At 36.9% G+C, this 19935-nt stretch overlaps 1 protein-coding gene across 1 annotated transcript in view; it reads right to left on the bottom strand.

Annotated features, from left to right (window-relative positions):
* The window catches only part of by (blistery), a 372062-nt gene that overhangs the window by 335699 nt on the left and 16428 nt on the right, over positions 1-19935 (bottom strand).

Below are 19935 nucleotides of genomic sequence, written 5' to 3'. Positions count from 1 at the left end.
AAAAGAATGAAACAGGGAATATGAGACGTGTTTTAATGCGGCAAAGCTTTCCCATTCTGTGGCAATAACTGGCAACGCAAAACCGCAAGGTTGGGTTAGTTTAGGTTAATTTAATAGAGAGTTCACTTAGTGCATACACTTAGCAATGAAGTCACTAACTCCATAACCACTGCTTCGAATGTGTAAGTAAACAAGAGAGTCTAGAAGTAATGCGCTGGGTAGGGACAAACATGAAAGGCTTTATGATAATGCGGTTTAACATGGCAAAGTCAATATTACATTAAAGGTAGCGGTGAATATGAAAAGACCTTTAAAACATCGTATGCTTTTATTGTGACAGTTTAGCTTTATAACCTTCCGAGAACCGACCTCACTGCCTATCGTTATGCTTTCTTCTTATTTTCACAGGAAGAAAAGATTAAATATAAGATACTTATTCACTTTGTTGTTATTTGGCAAATACCTTTCGTCACTAACAGCAAGGCACTCATGGATGAAAACCTACTTTAGAAACCTTTGGTTCTTCATGAACAAGAACAAGGCAATGGAAGTCTCGAATGAATAACAACATTGTGAGAAAAAAAATATATATATATATATATATATATATATATATATATATACACACGTACACACTCACAGGAGGACTAAGTGTGTATGTGTGTGTGTGTGTGTGTGTGTGTGTGAGAGAGAGAGAGAGAGAGAGAGAGAGAGAGAGAGAGAGAGAGAGAGATTACGTACAGACATACACGAAATAGAATTCTACACAGATGTCACTTTTCTTTAATACTTTGTTCATCTGGGAACAGAACTCAGAAGAAAAGATGAACTTTTTTTTTGACAAATACACCCTTTAATAAGTGATGAACCACACCAGATAAAACCAATCTAGCAGCTAGTCACCACTTAAGGTATGCCACTGGAACTTAAAGTTCTAATAATCTCACTCACTCTCTCTCTCTCTCTCTCTCTCTCTCTCTCTCTCTCTCTCTCTCTCTCTCTCTCATGAATACGGGGCAAACCATGTGAAGCAGCGACAGGGATCTTCCTTATAACCCAGCCGCTCTACAGAGCCAGCCACTGCCAAGTGTTGATTATCGGAAAACAAACGTAGCGTATATGAGTGAACCCAGAACCCAGACCCAGAACCCGGGATCCCTGGGCCTCGTCCTCCTCCTGCTGCTCCTGCTCCTGCTGGTGCTGCTGCTGCTGCTGCAAGTTACTAACGACGTTTGTCCTTGTCACTTTCCCTTGCCTGCGAGATTTGGGGACGAGGATTCTGAGGAGGAGACTGGTCTCGCATTGTCGAAGCTTTCGTTTAGAGTCAGCTGTATATGTGACGAGGTTCTACTTGAAACATACGAAGATATATGGAAGCTTGAACATACACACAATATATATATATATATATATATATATATATATATATATATATATATATATATATATATATATATATATATATATATATATATATATATATACCTATAAATACATATATATGTGTACAGTATATATATATATATATATATATATATATATATATATATATATATATATATATATATATATATATATAAAATACTACTGAGTTAGTGAAAACAATGTCTACATCAAAAGTGCTAGAAAGGAGTCAAAGAAGGACTTGAAAAGGCTGAATAAATAGAGTGAAAGACGTACAGGGAAGGAGGAGGGGCCTTTATATTCAAGAAGCATGAGAGTGCGTGCAAGACAGACGTAAATGGAGAAGCGAGCGAGCTGCGTGTCAGACTAGACTGAACTACTGAGTGTTGTGGTAGACAAAAAAAAAAAAAAAAAAAAAAAAAAATTAAATTAAAATTTCTAAAAATGACACTTGGCTTCAGCCATCACGCGATTAACAATAACTGCAAGCTTCTTTTAGTTCCTCAGGTAAACAAACGACAGATACAAACAACGAAATTATGAATGTGTCTAATAATTTGATGGATTTTTTCCGTTGTCTTTCAAACAAAACAGATATATATACGGAAATATAAATGTCTAATTATTTGTTGACATTCTTCTATTGTTTGGCAAATAAAACATATACATAAAACTCCACCTGTAATAAATAATCATAAATCATCAGAAGAAATTACATATAATAAGAAAAATTTCCGAATCGATGTTCGTTAAAAGATGTAAACTGCTTTTGAACGAAACATCCAACTTCAGCTGTAGAAAATCCCTTTCATGTGTAACCTTACGACGCTACAAATTAAATAGGAAAAAGCCCTTATTACATTAGGCTATATAAGGTGCAGGACGACTGGAACTCTCCTCCTGAGTTCTTCTTCCGAAGTTCCTAAATTGATTTAAGATTCCTTCGCCCCCTCATTCTTGATATCTCTTTTTCTTTGGCAAACTAACAACCATTCTTTAGATGCCTTCCGATGGTCGGCCCAATAAAAGTTAACGGGGGAAGTGGAGTCCCACGCACCAAATCCCGCACTTGCTGCAAGATGAACACTGCCGAAACTCGGTTCCTTTTTCTTGATCAGAGTTTGAATACATATGTATGTATGTATGTATGTATATATATGTATATATATATATATATATATATATATATATATATATATATATATATATAGAGAGAGAGAGAGAGAGAGAGAGAGAGAGAGAGAGAGAGAGAGAGAGAGATACACATACAAATTATATACATAATATATATACATACATACATATATATATATATATATATATATATATATATATATATATATATATATATACTGTATATATATATAAGTATATTATCACACATTACCAGGTGAAAAAAAAAAGAGACGGGGTGTAGGATCTACACCCCGTCTCTTATTTTTCACCTGTGGTAATGTGTGATAAATGAATCACGTGCAAATGTGATAATAATCATCATAATCATATATATGTGTATATATATATATATATATATATATATATATATATATATATATATATATATATATATCAAATACACACTGATCACTGGGCACAGCTTTATCTAAGGGCCAAGTACTGTTCTGTGTTTCACGCCAATAATTTTATTTTACTGAGCTACAATTTAAACTATCAAGTTGAAAAACAGCACTAGCTACTACTTTCCTAACTTCCACCCCGCCCACCCGCCCACAAAAAAATGGCCATTTCCGAAAGTCCCTGTAAGGCAAAAGCATTCAAGAGCATTTAATGTCAGTCTAGGGGTGGATGCAGAACAGAAAATAAATCTAAAAGAAGCCTACACAACCTCTATAGCAGCAGGTAACTGAATGTCTAGTTACAGTCAGAAACAGAAAAATTTGTTCCACGACTTAAACTGGATTGGTCACTGACAACTGTCATGTGAAATCAATAGGAATATTTGGATTAAATAAAACAAATAAACATATGAAAGAGGCCTACACATACATCACTCAAACACAGACGCCTTCACAAAGACCTGCAACAGCAGTTTGCATCCGGGAAAGACTTGCAATCGCCATGGTATCAGTTCGAAAGACCCAACTCGACTTGGAGTAACATTGCATGACTATTTGCACAAGTCTTAATTAAAGAGACCACGGGTAATATCAACAATCATGTCAAACGTCGATTTCATTAAGGCTTACGATCGTGGAGGCAGACGGACAGACTCACAGCAGAGCACAGACAAGAGGGAATGATGAGACCTCACGGAAAGACGAGGCTGTCTTATAGACGTGTTCACAGAACGAGAGGTTACTCTCGACTCTCGTCGCATTCCAGGCAAATTTGATGAAGGTGTCCTGAATGCAAACGAATCACCATGAGTGTTCCCAAAGCGAGTTATTTTGACGAGAGAGAGAGAGAGAGAGAGAGAGAGAGAGAGAGAGAGAGAGAGAGAGAGAGAGAGAGAGAGAGAGAGAGAGAGAGAGAGAGGTGTGAGGATTATCTCAATGAAGGCCTTCCCTTTTTCAATTAAATAACATTATCCATTATTACGTTGAAGTACTGCTCACTGACACCAGTCATTTATTTTCTCCCTCTCTTCTTTTTTCTGTTTCTTCCCAGCACCCAACTGCAGACGCAACTCACAATAGTCGACTACCTACCAGGTCCATAATTCACTAAAGGCTAAATGAGGCATACTGGGTTTTTAAAGGAAACCGAATCTGGAAAGGTGTTTTGGGGGGAAGGGGGGAGGAGGAATATTAGTATACAGCTAAATACATAAGAAACAATGGACATCCCAGAGCCACAATTTATCGCTACCTTCGAGAATGAGATTACTGTATCCAGAGAGCCTGAGGAAGTGTACGACTAAACACGAAAGCGTCGTCAAAACAAAGTTTTTTTTTTTTTTTTTTACATTTTTCAACAGCGCGTTTAAAAGATAAATTCCATTATCACTATTACCATCATTATCATTATTAGTTAAATTAGTCGCACGTAAAATGAACGAAAGGAATAAAAACAGCGAATGGAAGGAAACACCTGTAACGCGAATACACCGAGACAGAGGGGCAAATGAGCTTTAAGGTAGAGTTACAGTCTCCCTGTAACTTACGAGCTGCAGCCTTCATGACACTGCCTGCAGTTGGTTCCACAGTTTTACAATAAAACCAGAACATTTTATTGAACGCTTTAGAATCAGAGTCATTCCGTACTGACTGTTACATTATGAGGGTGATATAGTAGTGAAAGTAACAGCTACGTTTTAATTAAACCAAGGAATTGACATCTAAGACTTAAGCCATCTGTAAACTATTGGACAACATCCAGAGACGTAATGAAACTAACATTTTATTGAACGCTTTAGAATCAAAGTCATTCCGTACTGGCTGTTACATTGCGAAGGAAATATAGTAGTGAATGAAACACCTACGTTTAAATCAAGCTAGGGCAATGACACCTAAGAGTTCAACGATGTGAAAAATATAAACAATGAAAATTATAAATGTTCTTTCAACATTCAAGAGAACCAGACCTTGTCTTTCGAATTGCCTTCATTTACTTGTTCTCGAACGGATAAAAGGAATGACCATTTTGCTTGTATCTCTTTCTTATTCATTCTTAGGTTCTTAAAAGGAGGAACTTCAAAAACGTTTTTAATTACTTTTCAAGAATTCAAGAAAGAATGAGTTGTGGTGATACCAGACTATGAAATATATGAGTAACGAAATTGGAGAGGAAAGATTCTCTCTTAGCATATACGTAAAAAAAAAGACCACTAATTTAAGAGACGCACTAAAAAGTTTCGTAAGCAATTAAGGCTTCCAACTCATGCTTTATACTGACAACGGATGATAGACAATCTCGTAAGCATTAAGCAGTGCCCGTAATTACGCAGGCACTTAATCCATCGGCGCCCGGGACAGAAACGCAGAGCTTATGCCACACAGTAGAAACAGCCTCCACGAACTGATATACATACGAAGCTGATTTGGCGGTTATCCGATCAGCATTAAACATGTCACCCGAACAACACTAAACATGTCACAAACGTCCACGAAGTGATTGGTCGAAGGGCGTAACAGGTTCACCCAGTGGGGTAGGGCGGGAGCAGGAGGGGGAGGAGTAGGAGGAGGTTGAAATGATGGCACCTGTATGAAGGTAAAATTGAAAGGGGGTCCATCGCAAGTGGTCATTTCCAGAGGTTTAAAACATCTCCAAACCACAGATCACAATCAAGCTAAGTATTAGTGAATAATGTAGTTATGAAGGCAGGACTACCTACATACTGACAAGTTAACATTATATCATATGGCAATTTAAAAACAAAAATATTTAGCCACTGCTGTAAGAAACCTGCCTGCTGATGCCTATGAAGTTAATGGCCAGAAGATCATAAATTAAAACTTCAATATTTGACTAGACTGTGTAGTACCGTAGTTTCCATCACAGAAAAACCTACTGTTTGTCGGTGCTTACTCTATTGCTTCTCCTGCAGAACTTTCCATGGCTAATCGTCATGTTTACCCTGTCCACTAAAATCAATATTTATTGCTTCTAAACAAACATTCAACAGGGAAGCATGTCCGTGTTTGCTACCAGAATTTCGAGAGCCACACTTCATCATCAATTCATAGTCATCCTAAATTACCCAACTTTCTCTACAAAGTACGACCTGTTTGTAATCATATTATGCCACAATTATTTAACAACAAATGACAAATTCCCGTAGATAAATGTCGATTTAACCCCCACAAAATTTCGCGGTACCTATCACCCGTTAATTTTCTGGTCATTTCTTCCGGATTAGTTGGAGGCACTCAAACGGCTCAGACTTCTTCGAAGTTGGTAGACGGACTTCCCCAATGACAGAGCCTAGGAGTCCGCAACATCAAACCACTCGGCTTCAAATCTCCTGCCGTTCTTCAAACAGGTTTGACAAATATACCATACCTTACCATTTACAGAGAGAGAGAGAGAGAGAGAGAGAGAGAGAGAGAGAGAGAGAGAGAGAGAGAGAGAGAGCTTGAAACCCCCGTCGTTCGTCAAATAGGTTTGACAAAAACAGAGAGAGAGAGAGAGAGAGAGAGAGAGAGAGAGAGAGAGAGAGAGAGAGAGAGAGAGAGCCTGAAATCTCTCGTAGTTCTTCAAACAGGTTTGACAAATATACCTTATCTTAGCGTTTATACATACAAACACACACACACACACACACACATACAGAGCGCTAGCTTGCATCTCCCGCGGTTTTTCCAATACGTTTGACAAAAAATACCACGTTTTAACATTCTGAGAGAGAGAGAGAGAGAGAGAGAGAGAGAGAGAGAGAGAGAGAGAGAGAGAGAGAACTTGCAATCTCCCACTGTTTTCCAAATGCGTTTGACAAAAAAATACCACATTTTAGCATTCTGAGAGAGCCCAATTCCTATCTCATCATATAATTTCAGACAAAGGATGGTGCCGTGAATTTTCTTCCGTACAGGAAATGCGTTTAGAGTTATCACACATCCGCAGCACCATAAGCCTTAAAAAGTAGATTACACTCCAACTATACCTGAGAATTTCCTAGACCGCCTTACTGAACAGTAAGGCTCTGTTGACGAACGTAATAGTAAAAATTATACCTAGGATTTGGACGACTGCTGTTGGTCGCAGCCAGGATGGCCAATGACAAGGGACAACCCACCTTCTACCAAAAAGAAACATCGTCAGGAGCCATCCCATTTAGTAGTTTATATACATATATATACACATATATATGTATATATATACAGTATATATATATATATATATATATATATATATATATATATATATATATATATATATATATATATATATATATATGACAACTACTTGTCGCAGTATCTCAACCGAACAAAATTCTATGGTCAGTAAAAAAAAAAAATACTAACTAGAAACTTAATATCACCTACAACTGCTTCCTCCAATACATTCACATAACATTCAAGTTAGGACAACGGAGTAGTAAATTCTGTCAAATACTCCTACATCCAATAGACTCACAGTAACAAAGGGCTAACTCTATTAATGCATAGATGAAAATTATAAAAGGAATAGATAAATTCTCAAAAATACTTATATATTTCATATCAAGAAAATTTATTCCTGGCGAATAATCAGAAGTTCTCTAAACACACAAAACAAATACTGATTATCTAATCTCGTTTCCAGATTATTAATAAAAAATATGTTTATAGCATTCAGAAGGATAACGTATGTGAAGTGTAAAATTATTTATAAAATATCATTTTACTCTAAGATTATATCTTTTTTTTAACCTTCGATTCAAATATTTTATATCAAGCAGAAACTGTACGTATGTATGTAGATACAGGCATATCGTCGAGAAGTACGTATTAAAAAATTATTACAGCCGAGTAGAGAACAATCAGATATCTCACATTTTCCAGGCTGATTAATTTTTTAAAAATCCAATTTAGAGGATTAGCGTCAGTCCGGAAGGCAACCTGGAAGCCCTAATTAATCCTTTTCAAGCCTACTGGCGAGGTAAGGATTGTCCTCTCCGACAATCGCCTCTCCCTTAGAGCAGTGCTCAACGCCCTTGGAGGAAATGTTCCTTTTCCTCCAGCGTGAATAGTTGATGGGTAATGAATGTTGGTTGGATGAGGATTAATGAGTGTTGTTTTAATAAGGACTAACGAATATCGCTTAAAAAAGGATTAATGAGTACTGTTTTAATCAGGGTAATGCGTTTTATTTTAACAAGGATTATTGATTACCGTTTTAATAAGGATTAATGAGTGCTGTTTTAATGAGGAATAATGAATATTGTATTGTTAAGGATTAATGAGTATTGTTTTAATAAGGATTAATATCATTTAAAAATAAAGATTAATGCATATTGTTTTAATGGGGATAAATGAATATTGTTTTCGTGAAATCGTTAATAATATTTTAAAAAGGATTACTAAGTACGTTTTAATCAGGATTAATGAATATTGTTTTAATAAGGATTAATGAACACTGTTTTAAATAGGATTCTCATATACAACAAAATATGCCTATAGCAGTATAAAGTTCAACAAGTACCATGGTAAGAAGAAAATTACGGGAACTTCTAATAACAAATACTAATTACGAGGAAAGATAACGTATATAAAAAAAAGTCTATGCTAAGAATGCAAAGAAGGTTAAAAGCATTATCATAATGATCATGAGCAAAAGAATCATTAACAGTAAACTCTACGGTTAAAATGAACCGCAGTTCACTTAGTCAGCTCACCAATGGAGGTCCAGGAATAATTGCCAAAATGTCAAGACCACGAGTATATTTAAGATATATTTAACAAAAATAAGAATGAAAGTATTTTTCTTTCATACTTTTTTCGCTCAGTCCTCAGTATCCTTATCTCAGCGTCGATTAAGTCCAATAAATGCTCCTTCACTGAACGGAGAATTGCATTTACCAGACCCAAATGCCAAAACGTGCTGCTTAAAAGTTTGACATCAGCTTCTTTAATGGAACTCTAGCAACTATTGCTTCCGAAAGGTTTCTTTTCGACAGGATCTAAAAAGGGCGTTAAGAGTCTTGTTATTTTTCGCAGATTGGTTAGTAAAAGGATAAAGAGAATATTATCTTACTAAAATCTTTCGCAGAGCATTGTAGAAAACGGTTGTTCTCAACCAATGACCAAGAATTATAAAGCACCATTCGTTTGCTTGTGATTCTCATTCATCTTCTAAATGCTTAACCATGCGTCTTCGATTTCTGGAAAACTGTGCAGATGTTTGTGCATGATAAGGCGTTGGTGATGGTGAAGAGAAGCTTCGAATATTGGTGATGGAGTTGAAAGTGCTTGTAATCCGACATGCTAAACCGAATGTTCGAAAGAACAAGGATATATATATATATATATATATATATATATATATATATATATATATATATATATATATATATATATATATATATATATGTATATGTATATATATATATATATACATATATATACATACATACACGCAAATGTGTTTACACATGTAGACACAAAGATAGACAGATATCACCATCATTACGATAGAAACTTAATCGCAGATTGTCAGTTTTCAGAATAAATTGTGCCATCCATTTGAATTAGGAATGACAGCGTTTTCTGAACGTCAACAAAAGCACTCAAATCCTTACAGTGGTACCGTTAATAGAAAAAATGCATATTTTTATCACCTCACTGAAAACCCCAATGACGAAGTTAAGAGCTAAAATAAAATGCTTGGTATGTCATTTACAGTTAACGTAAAACGTCAATGTATTCCCCTTCCTAATTCTCCAAAGACGCAACCCAGACACACACACACACACACGAGGGGAATAAGATAAGAGAATGTATGCTTAAGAAGGTAAACATTGTGAAGACGAATGCCTCAGACGTGTTAGTAAGACATGTGCGTATGAATGGGCCCTTTGGCGCGGGGCCGGAATACAAACGACTCGAGATCCTGTAGTTGTTTAAGAGCAGGACGCCTAAATAGGATTGTAATTCGGTTAAGGAACGGGGGTTGGCTATTACTTAACTGCCTTTGCTCTAGGGACTGAAACTGGTTATAGAAACGTGTCTTCTGGTTCTTCGAAACTATTTTATTTTTATTCACGAGATGAAACCTATTTATATGGAACAAGCCCACGAGGCCATTGACTTGAAATTCATGCTTCCACTGGTTCTTCGAAACTACTTTATTTTTATTCACTAGATGAAACCTATTTATATGGAACAAGCCCACGGGGCCACTGACTTGAAATTCATGCTTCCAAAGAATATGTTGGTTTCAACTTCCCACCTCAGAACCCACACCGCGGCAATGACTGATCATGATATGGAGCCAGTGATTTTTCATCGTTCTGGGGAGGCGCGAACTCATGACATCTGAGTGGCATACCAAGACACTAAACACTGTACCAGTGACCGGTATAATCGACAATTAATGAAGAATGGGTAAGGAATATATTAAAATTCCTTCGTTTACGTTATCTAACCAAAGCTTTCGGAAAGAGAAACAACACTAAGGAAATTTTCTTTAAGTGTTGTTTCTCTCGCATTGCATTTCTGCATATATTACTTTTAAAAATTTTCTCAAGAAGCTGGGTCTTCGATTCTGTAAGGTAATTACAAAGGTATATCCTTTTTGAGCGTGTTTTCACCATAAGGGAGCGTTCAGAAAATATATCTGCAATTTAGCCACTTTCAAAGACAATTACCATTTCATATACTTTGAACACTTGCAAACTATCTTTGCAGTAACAATTCCATCGACTTTTCTTCCCCTAGAGATAGGAACTGCAGCCTCCTTTAAGAGTATGAAAAAAGATTACATCAATAAATGAACGAAATGATTTTGCATCTGTACCAAACACTAGAACATCATCACCATTACGAAGACGAGGCTCTAAAGCCATCCCAAAAACTGCGGATATTGGCGAGAATTGTGTGGGGCGACGCTCATGCATACCAACGCATGCAAAACAAAGGCTTTAATTGCTGTCTCCGCTCCACCGAGGCACATATTTATTTGAAGAAATAGGATGCAAAGACACGAGCTCCCATAAAAAGATAAGGATTCCATTGAGAGGGTTGACGCTGAAAGTGAGGTTAAACATAAGGTTTCATAGAGGAGTTTGGGGTTTTATTATGGTTTAGGTTATAAAGGATACTGCTAGTTGGAACAACCCCATAGTGGACCACAGTGGAACGTGGAACATTATGATTTTGTGAATCAAGAGAAACCAGTTAAAAAAAATGAGTCTTCTTGCAAACTTTTCGTCAAAGTAGGTAAGTCTTAGTGCATAAACTCAGAGACATGTATGTTTTGTTATCACTTACTTACTACATGTCCCAATAAGTAATCCTTTACACCTAATAAAGACTAACCCTTCAGGAATCACTCAGTTCAAACTCAAGACATCCGCGTTCTAATAAGCACCCTTGCTACGAAATCTAAACACATATCAACCTTCAGGAATGACTCAATTCAAACTCAAGTCATCAGCGTTTTAGTAAATATTCTCGTTGCGAAATCTAAAATCCTTTTGATTAGAAACCAATCCGTTCACCGAAAGTACCCAGAAATTTCCCCCATTCAAACCTTCGACTCAGAACGCTACTAGCGAATACCATTATCAGCATTGGCGTAAAGCCCGGCATTCTGGAAGGGGAAAAAAAATTCCGAAACATTTTCGGTTCTGAAATTGCTCCATCGACAGAATATTATTACGGCACAGTCCGGGATGTTACATTAGCGCCGGGCTGAGGTTGAGCGGTATTAGCCATTGGCCGGCGATCCGGGTCGTGTTCACTCAGCCACAGGGCCTGCAACGGATTATTGCCATGACACGCGCCCAAACATTTTAGCAAATGGAATATCTAAATCACACACACCTCTCTCTCTCTCTCTCTCTCTCTCTCTCTCTCTCTCTCTCTCTCTCTCTAGCATTAATGTTTCTTCACTTCACTGACAGTTGTAGCACAGTAATATCTAAATAACACTTTCTCTCTCTCTCTCTCTCTCTCTCTCTCTCTCTCTCTCTCTCTCTCTCTCTCTCTCTCTCTCTCTAGCATATTTTTCTTTACTTCTGTGACAATTGTGGCACAAGCCAACAAAAAAATTTTCCATTGTAAGTCTCGTAAGCTGTCGAATTTAAAATGGAAATTAAAACAAAACTGTAATTTTAAACTTCTACAGCCGAATAAATATGAATGAAATAACTATTATTATTATTATTATTATTATTATTATTATTATTATTATTATTATTATTATTATTATTGTTGTTGTTGTTGTTGTCTCAAAATATCTAACTTCCAATGACTGTAATTTCTCTGTATATACGGGACTAAAAAATTATATTATTAATTCACTAAAGCAGTAAATATCGAACACGACCTACTTTTTTTATGACAAGGAGACGGAGGTTGTCCAGAATAGAAAAAATGGAATACACTTTTCCGAGGAACATTAAATACCAAAATCGGATCAAAATGTAATAAAACTATCACAAAACGTCACATGTAATCAGTATTTCAGTATGGATGTTAAAAATCATAACATTTCCCCTTACTGGACTATGGAGTTCGAAACAACGTATTCACCACCTTACCAACTGTCCTATCATTCAGTGAAATTAAAACCACCAATGGTGTCTACGTCTTCAGCTAAAAAAAAAAAAAAAAAAAAAAAAAATATATATATTGTATATATATATATATATATATATATATATATATATATATATATATATATATATATATATATATATATATATCTATATCTAAGAAGCTAATGGCCACAGAAATAGCAGCTGGCGTCGTGTTGGTTTTGCATCAGGGAGAAGCCCACCAGGGCTATGGTGGTGTGTTTCGTCACTTCTCCCCGTTAATGGCGAGTTCTAACCTTTTCCATCGATTCTGAAGCACTTCTGTATCTAGAAATAGACGTCGGGAATGGAGGTCTCTAGTCTAATGTTTCTCGTGCATTACACACGTACGTATACATACATACGTAAAACACACGCACACACAAATATACAAGAGTATATACATGTTCATATATATACTGTATATATATATATATATTAATATATATATATATATATATATATACTGTATATATGTATGTATGTATATATATATATATATATATATATATATATATATATATATATATATATACTGTATATATGTATGTATGTATATATATATATACTGTATATATGTATGTATGTATATATATATATATATATATATATATATATATATATATATTATATATATATATATATATAAATGATCATATAGATACAGACCAGTGTTCAGTTGCACCTGTGGAAAACTGCTTGATCCCATCTTAAAAATCCAATGTACCTATATTAACCTTAACCATGAGTTATGTACCTAGTGGTTAGTCGACTATGGTAAACCGCAGCTAAGGTGGAAAAGGTCATGGGGTGTAAAACTTGACCTCTTCAACACCCTCTCTGAAGACATTCCCTTTAAGAAAAATATGCTTCTGGTTGAATAAAGTGTGGTGACCTCTTTATAATCTTGACCATTTACGTCCCAAACTGCAACAAAATCATGTTCTTCCAACAACATTCTGTTCTTCCACAAAAGACAAAAAAAAAAAAAAAGTAGATAATGCGCCGCAGTTTCTTCAGCGCAATCGGGTTTTCTGTACAGCTTATAATCAAAGCCACCGAAAATAGATCTATCTTTCGGTGTTCTAGGTATAATGTTGTATGAGTCGCGGCCCATGAAACTCTCAGCTGGCCGTAGTAGCCTGTGTTGTTGTGATGCCAGAAGCACGATCATGACTAACTTTAACCTTAAATAAAATGTATAAAAACTACTGAGGCTAGAGGGCTGCAATTTGGTATGTTTGATGATTGGAGGGTGGAAGATCAACATACCAATTTGCAGCCCTTTAGCCTTAGTAGTTTTTAAGATCTGAGGGCGGACAGAAAAAGAGCGGACAGACGAAGCCGGCACAATAGAAAAGAAAACTAAAAAGACTAGCTAAATAAAAAGACACTGTAATTAGTTTATAGTCACGGCAAATGGTCCCGTATCCTTACGAAATGTTTCCTAAATGTTAGGTTCCTTTCTGTTCTACTTCTAAATCACTTGGGAATAATTGAAACAAGACACTGGCTGAATGCTTTCGGGAGGCAAACAGGGTGTGTGTGTGTGTGTGTGTGTGTGTGTGTGTGTGTGTGTGTGTGTGAGAGAGAGAGAGAGAGAGAGAGAGAGAGAGAGAGAGAGAGAGAGAGAGAGAGAGAGAGAGAGAGAGTCTTAAAACACGCACAATGACATTCACTGCAAAATACAAGATATCCAGTAGCATACATGAAATTTTCCACGTTGCCATGATCAAGAATATCCCAGGGAACAAAGATTATATTCTGTCAAGATGGAGGACCAGGAAAAACAAACGTGGTAATTACAGCCGAAGGACGTTATAAACCCATAAGCCTAGGACGAAGCAAGGCCGAAGAAGGGGGAGAAGAAATGGAAGGTCCCAAGCCTTGAAGATTATCGGCTCATCAGACCAAGCCGGCAAATTAAGTACCGCCAAGGGCTTACCCATAAATCTTTCGTTCCCTTTGAACGCTGCTCCATCCCCCCCCCCACCAGGCGATATATCGCAATGAAAAGCAAGGACCTGACTCGAAGGGGAACGACGATGGAAGATGAAATGGGAGAGATTTATAAGTGTACCCAGCGAGAATCGATATTGGAGGTGATTAGTAGATGAACGCAAAATGACACATGGGGAGATGAGTGTAATGTTATAAATATCATAAGACAAGCGTGCTTTTGAGGAGATGAGTGCAATGTAAGAGATGCGTGTTTTCAATAATGGAAAACGAACGGTTGGAATGCAGGACTAAAGACAAATAATTTCAAATTAACCAAATCAGCTAGTACTAACCAAATATACTAGAAAGGGCGTCCCTAACATGAAACTATACATTAATAATAATAATAATAATAACAACAATAATAATAATAATCATCATCATGAACTATCCCGAAATATCACAGAACACTTACGCGAGTCTTATATACCATAAGGTCTAACATGAATTAAGATTCCTCACTTACTTCGAATAGCCTAAATGAACGACTACACGTTGCATTTCTCGCTTGGAAGAGAGAGAGAGAGAGAGAGAGAGAGAGAGAGAGAGAGAGAGAGAGAGAGAGAGAGAGAGAGAGAGAGAGAGAGCATTCACTACCGGGGGCTCCAAAAACCACCTGGCATATGTCAGTCAGTATCTTAAGAGAGGGGAAAAAATTTCGGTGGTCATTTTCCAAGAAAGGGAGAATGACAGTGTTGGTTGGAGGTGGTGGTAGTAGTGGGGAGGGGGAGGGCATGGGAGTGGGAGGGAGGAAAGTTTAGGTAATAAAAGGACTCCCTCCAAGGCTATGTTTTTTATCTTCCCCTCCTTTCTTGAAAAAGACTTGAAATATAAGAGACGAATGCAATTTATAAGAGAGAAACTCCACAGAAACATCTTTCAGTCAATATAAATACTATTACTTTCATTCTAATTACTACCATACAGGATTCTCAAAGTGTCGTTACACAACTGAACGAATAGATCTCATACATGAAGAAACTTCATGGCTCCCCTAAACTTACCCTTTCCATTATACATTCCAAAATCCTTTCACAATATCCTTCATTTACTGTCTAATGATTGAGTATGGGAGCCAGGCTTGAGCCAAGAAGGAAAGAAAAAGTTTCCTAACACCCCAAACAAATTATAATATTACTTTCTAAAAAGAGAAAGCGGGAGGTCTTCTCGGAAGTTTCTCCGCTCATTTATATTCGCTTTTCATTCCTCCTATTTTGGCCCGAAATTCAATCCGGTTTGATAAGGTAAAATTCTTTCTCATCCGTCATATTTTTCCTTTTACTCTTTTTAAATACTGTATGAACTGAATATAGAATTTAGGCCAAAGGCCACGCACTGGGACTTATGAGGTCATTCACTGCTGAAACGGAAACTGACAGTAAAAGGTTTGAAAGGTGTAACAGGAGGAAAACCTCTCAGTTGAACTATGAATCAATTGTTAGGAGAGGTTGGAGATTAAGATGGAAGAAAGAGAATATGAAAGGAGGTACATGAAAAAGGAACGAAAGGGGTTGCAGCTAGGGGCCGAAGACGCTCCAAAGAACCTCAAGTAATGCCTACAGTTAAAGACTGTATGTGAACGAGGGAAGGGGGGCGGAGTTCCTCTTGAAATATTGCCCTTACGTGTAAAGTGCTGGGACCAGTAAGCGTTTTTTTTAAATAAGGACGTTTAAAACCTTCATAATTATGCACAGAAGAAAACTGAGTCTTTAATAAATATTTTTCTATAAAGACATTTCACGAGTTGTATGTCATCTTTGTAGATTATACATACTTGCTTTGCTTTGGGACGTGTGTGTGTGTGTGTATGTGTGGGATGAATTTTCAGGTACACGTTAAGGTTGCACTAAATTAATAAAAAAAAAGCGTAACAAATTATCTTTAATAATAAAAGATATCGTTCTATCTTGTTACTTAAAATCAACAAGCAAGTCCAAAGCCATGAAGTACGCGCATACACACACACACACACACACACACACACACACACACACACACACACACACCCCACAAGCATGAATTCTTAAAACCTCACATGCATACATTAAAACGAGTCCTCAGTACCATAATCAAAATGTTCTTTCAACATTAATGACAAAGCCTCTATCCCAAAGACGCCAAAGAGTGACCAGAAATTGACTGAAGGAAAAACCATTAGTAAGAAGAAAGGATGAAGTCCGTATTTCATGAATAATATTATATGGCAGAGGGGGAGGAAGAGGAGGAGGAAAAAGAGGAAGAGGAGGAGGAGGAGGAGCAGTAGAAGGGGGAAGAGGAGGGGGAGAAGGAAGAGGAGGAGGAAAAGAAAAAGGAGGAGGAGGATGAGAAGTAAAGGAGGAGGAAGAGAAGGAAAAGAGGAGGATGAGAAGGAAAGGAGGAGGAGGAGAAGGAGCGGAGGAGGATGAGAAGGAAAGGAGGAGGAAGAGAAGGAAAGGAGGAGGAAGAGAAGGAAAGGAGGAGGATGAGAAGGAATGGAGGAGGAAGAAGAGAAGGAAAGGAGGAGGAGGAGGAAGAGAAGGAAAAGTAAAGTGGTCAATGCCGGAGAAAGACGACAGAATGATGTGGCCATAATCTAGCCAGGGTTACGCCTCTCTTCCCCGCAAGAGCTGATAAGATATGACCAGAATGATGGCTACATCACTGTCACATTTCGGGGGAAGTGAATTAATCCGTCTCACTCGGGGCATAAGCGTCTCGTTAAGGGGGTTAAGCCAACGCCCGAGGACGTGCCCCATTAGACTCGCATTGGTGGCCTTTTTTCTTTCCTATTCTCCGCAGCGCTTAATTAGGGGAAAGACCCGAGTCATACGCTTAGCCACTACGAAAGTTAGACTGAGTGAAATACGCTGAAGCTTTACCTAAAGTATTTCTAAATAAAGTCTTCCAAAGCATATCGAAAACATTCATTTCTTAAACGACTACTGTGCTGCTCGAAAATAAAATTAAATAAAATCAAATAAGTAAATAAAATAAATATAAATTAAACGACTCAAGACGAAACTTCTGCACAGTGTGTTATTTGATTTCCCAAGAACTAAGTTTCAATATTGACATTTTTTTCTGAGAGAGAGAGAGAGAGAGAGAGAGAGAGAGAGAGAGAGAGAGAGAGAGAGAGAGAGAGAGAGAGAGAGAGACCACTCCTCTAGTATTTACAAAACAACACAAAGATTCAGATCCTTCAAAGAAAGACCGAAATACTAATCTGATCTGCTTCCATTCCTCTCGGTTTACTTTGTAGATATACATACATAATAAATATATATATATATATATATATATATATATATATATATATATATATATATATATATATATATATATATATATATTTCTGAGCTGCGCGTTATAACAGCTGTTAAACTAAATAGCATTCTTGCGTTACTGATACCCAAAGAATATTACATTTTATTTTAAATACGTCAAACAGATCCCATGATGAATGTAAAAAAGCATGAATGAAAGTTACATATAAAAACAAAATCTTATGCACAATGCGAATAGTATTAGAAAGATCCAGTATCAAGGCCAACCATTAAGGGATTAGGATTTACCTTTCAAATCGCTTTATAGAAAATTAACCGCGAATTATCCTAAGATAAAACTAGGATTTCAGATCAACGACCCAGGAACACCAGACTTCAGTCGAATCTCTTGGTATAATATATATATATATATATATATATATATATATATATATATATATATATATATATATATATATATATATATATATATATATATATTCAAAAACAAATTATTAGAAACGGGACATGTGCTTCGTGATATTCACTTCATATGTAAGTGACTGCCTTGTGAATGCTAGAAAACCCACTTGATACTTTATTAATATATATATATATATATATATATATATATATATATATATATATATATATATATATATATATATATATATATATATATATATATATATATATAATATATATATATATATGAAGCCCAAATTCTCTGTTTCTTGGCTGTACTGAAATACGTAAGTTATAAGTTATATCTATTGAGAAAGCATCTTAGATAACTAGCTTATTTAATGAGACACCCAAAAGTGGCCTCACTGCAACAATAAATTTAAATCTCCGTCCAGAATGGTATGAGGTAAAGAGTGATGAAAAATCTGTGGAGTAATTTTTTTTTCACTTTCTAGTGATAGCAAACTTGACTTGCATAATAAATCCGTTCTGCTTCTTGTACAATAATAAAAATCGGCGCCTAACTTTACAAAAAAAAGGGGGGCCTCGGACAGTAAAATGAAAGCGATAAAAAAACTCTTTGATCACAAGTGATGTGAGAGAATAATGAAAAATCAAGTCAGTAAAGATTAACCAACATAAATAATAAACATTCGTATTCATAAGAAACCAAACTAAATACTATCAATTAGCTGCAAAATCTAGTTGATAGTGAATTCCAAAGAAACTCGAAATATCAATGCACACATAAACAGGTCCAAAAGATAAACAAAAAACAAAACAAAACAAAAAATTCTTATCAATGCATAAACAAATGGGCCTAAAATATGATGGAAAAAACGTCTTATTAAGTTCTGCTTTAACAAAGCCAATAAAAAGAGACGGGATGAATCCCTTTTATTACTTTCCATCACTCCACACGCTAGACGGACACAACTGGATCTCTGCGTATCTGAGGAAAATGAATCCAGTCAGTTCCCCGTAGGAGGAGGAAGAGGAGGAGGAGGAAAGTGAAACAAACGACTCTTGTTTACACTTCAATCTGACCAACGCTCGGTGTGGCTGTGAATGAAGCGTGCTTGGGGAGGGGACGAGAGGGGAAGGGGAGAGGGGAAGGGAAGGGGAGACGAGAAGAGGGGGGGATAGGAAGGGAAAATGGGAGGAGGGGGAGGGAAAGGGAAGGTGAGGGGAGGGGATTGGGAGGAAGTTAAGTATACCTTAGTTTAACCAGACCACTGAGCTGATTAACAGCTCTCCTAAGGCGGGCCCCAAGGATTAGATTTATTTTACGTGGCTAAGAACCAATTGGTTACCTAGCAACGGGACCTACAGCTTACTGTGGAATCCGAACCACATTATAACGAGAGATGAATTTCTATCATCAGAAACAAATTTCTCTATTCTTCACTGGCCGGTCGGAGAATCGAACGCGGGCCCAGCAGAATGCTAGCCGAGAACGATACCAACCCGTCCAATGAGGAACTAGGGGAGGGGGAGGAGAAGGGGAGGAAGGGAATGAGGGGAGGGAAGGGGAAAGTGAGGGGAGGGGAAGTGAAGGGAAGGGAAGGGAAAGGGAAGGGAAGGGAAGGGAAAGGGGAGGGGGAGGTGAATGAGGGGGCGGGGAAGGGAAAGGGAAGAGCAGGA

Source organism: Macrobrachium rosenbergii, chromosome 50, assembly GCF_040412425.1.
Source record: "Macrobrachium rosenbergii isolate ZJJX-2024 chromosome 50, ASM4041242v1, whole genome shotgun sequence".
Classification (NCBI taxonomy): Eukaryota; Metazoa; Arthropoda; class Malacostraca; order Decapoda; family Palaemonidae; genus Macrobrachium; species Macrobrachium rosenbergii.
Note: the sequence above shows the minus strand (reverse complement) of the source record. Positions and strands in the feature narration are given on the sequence as shown.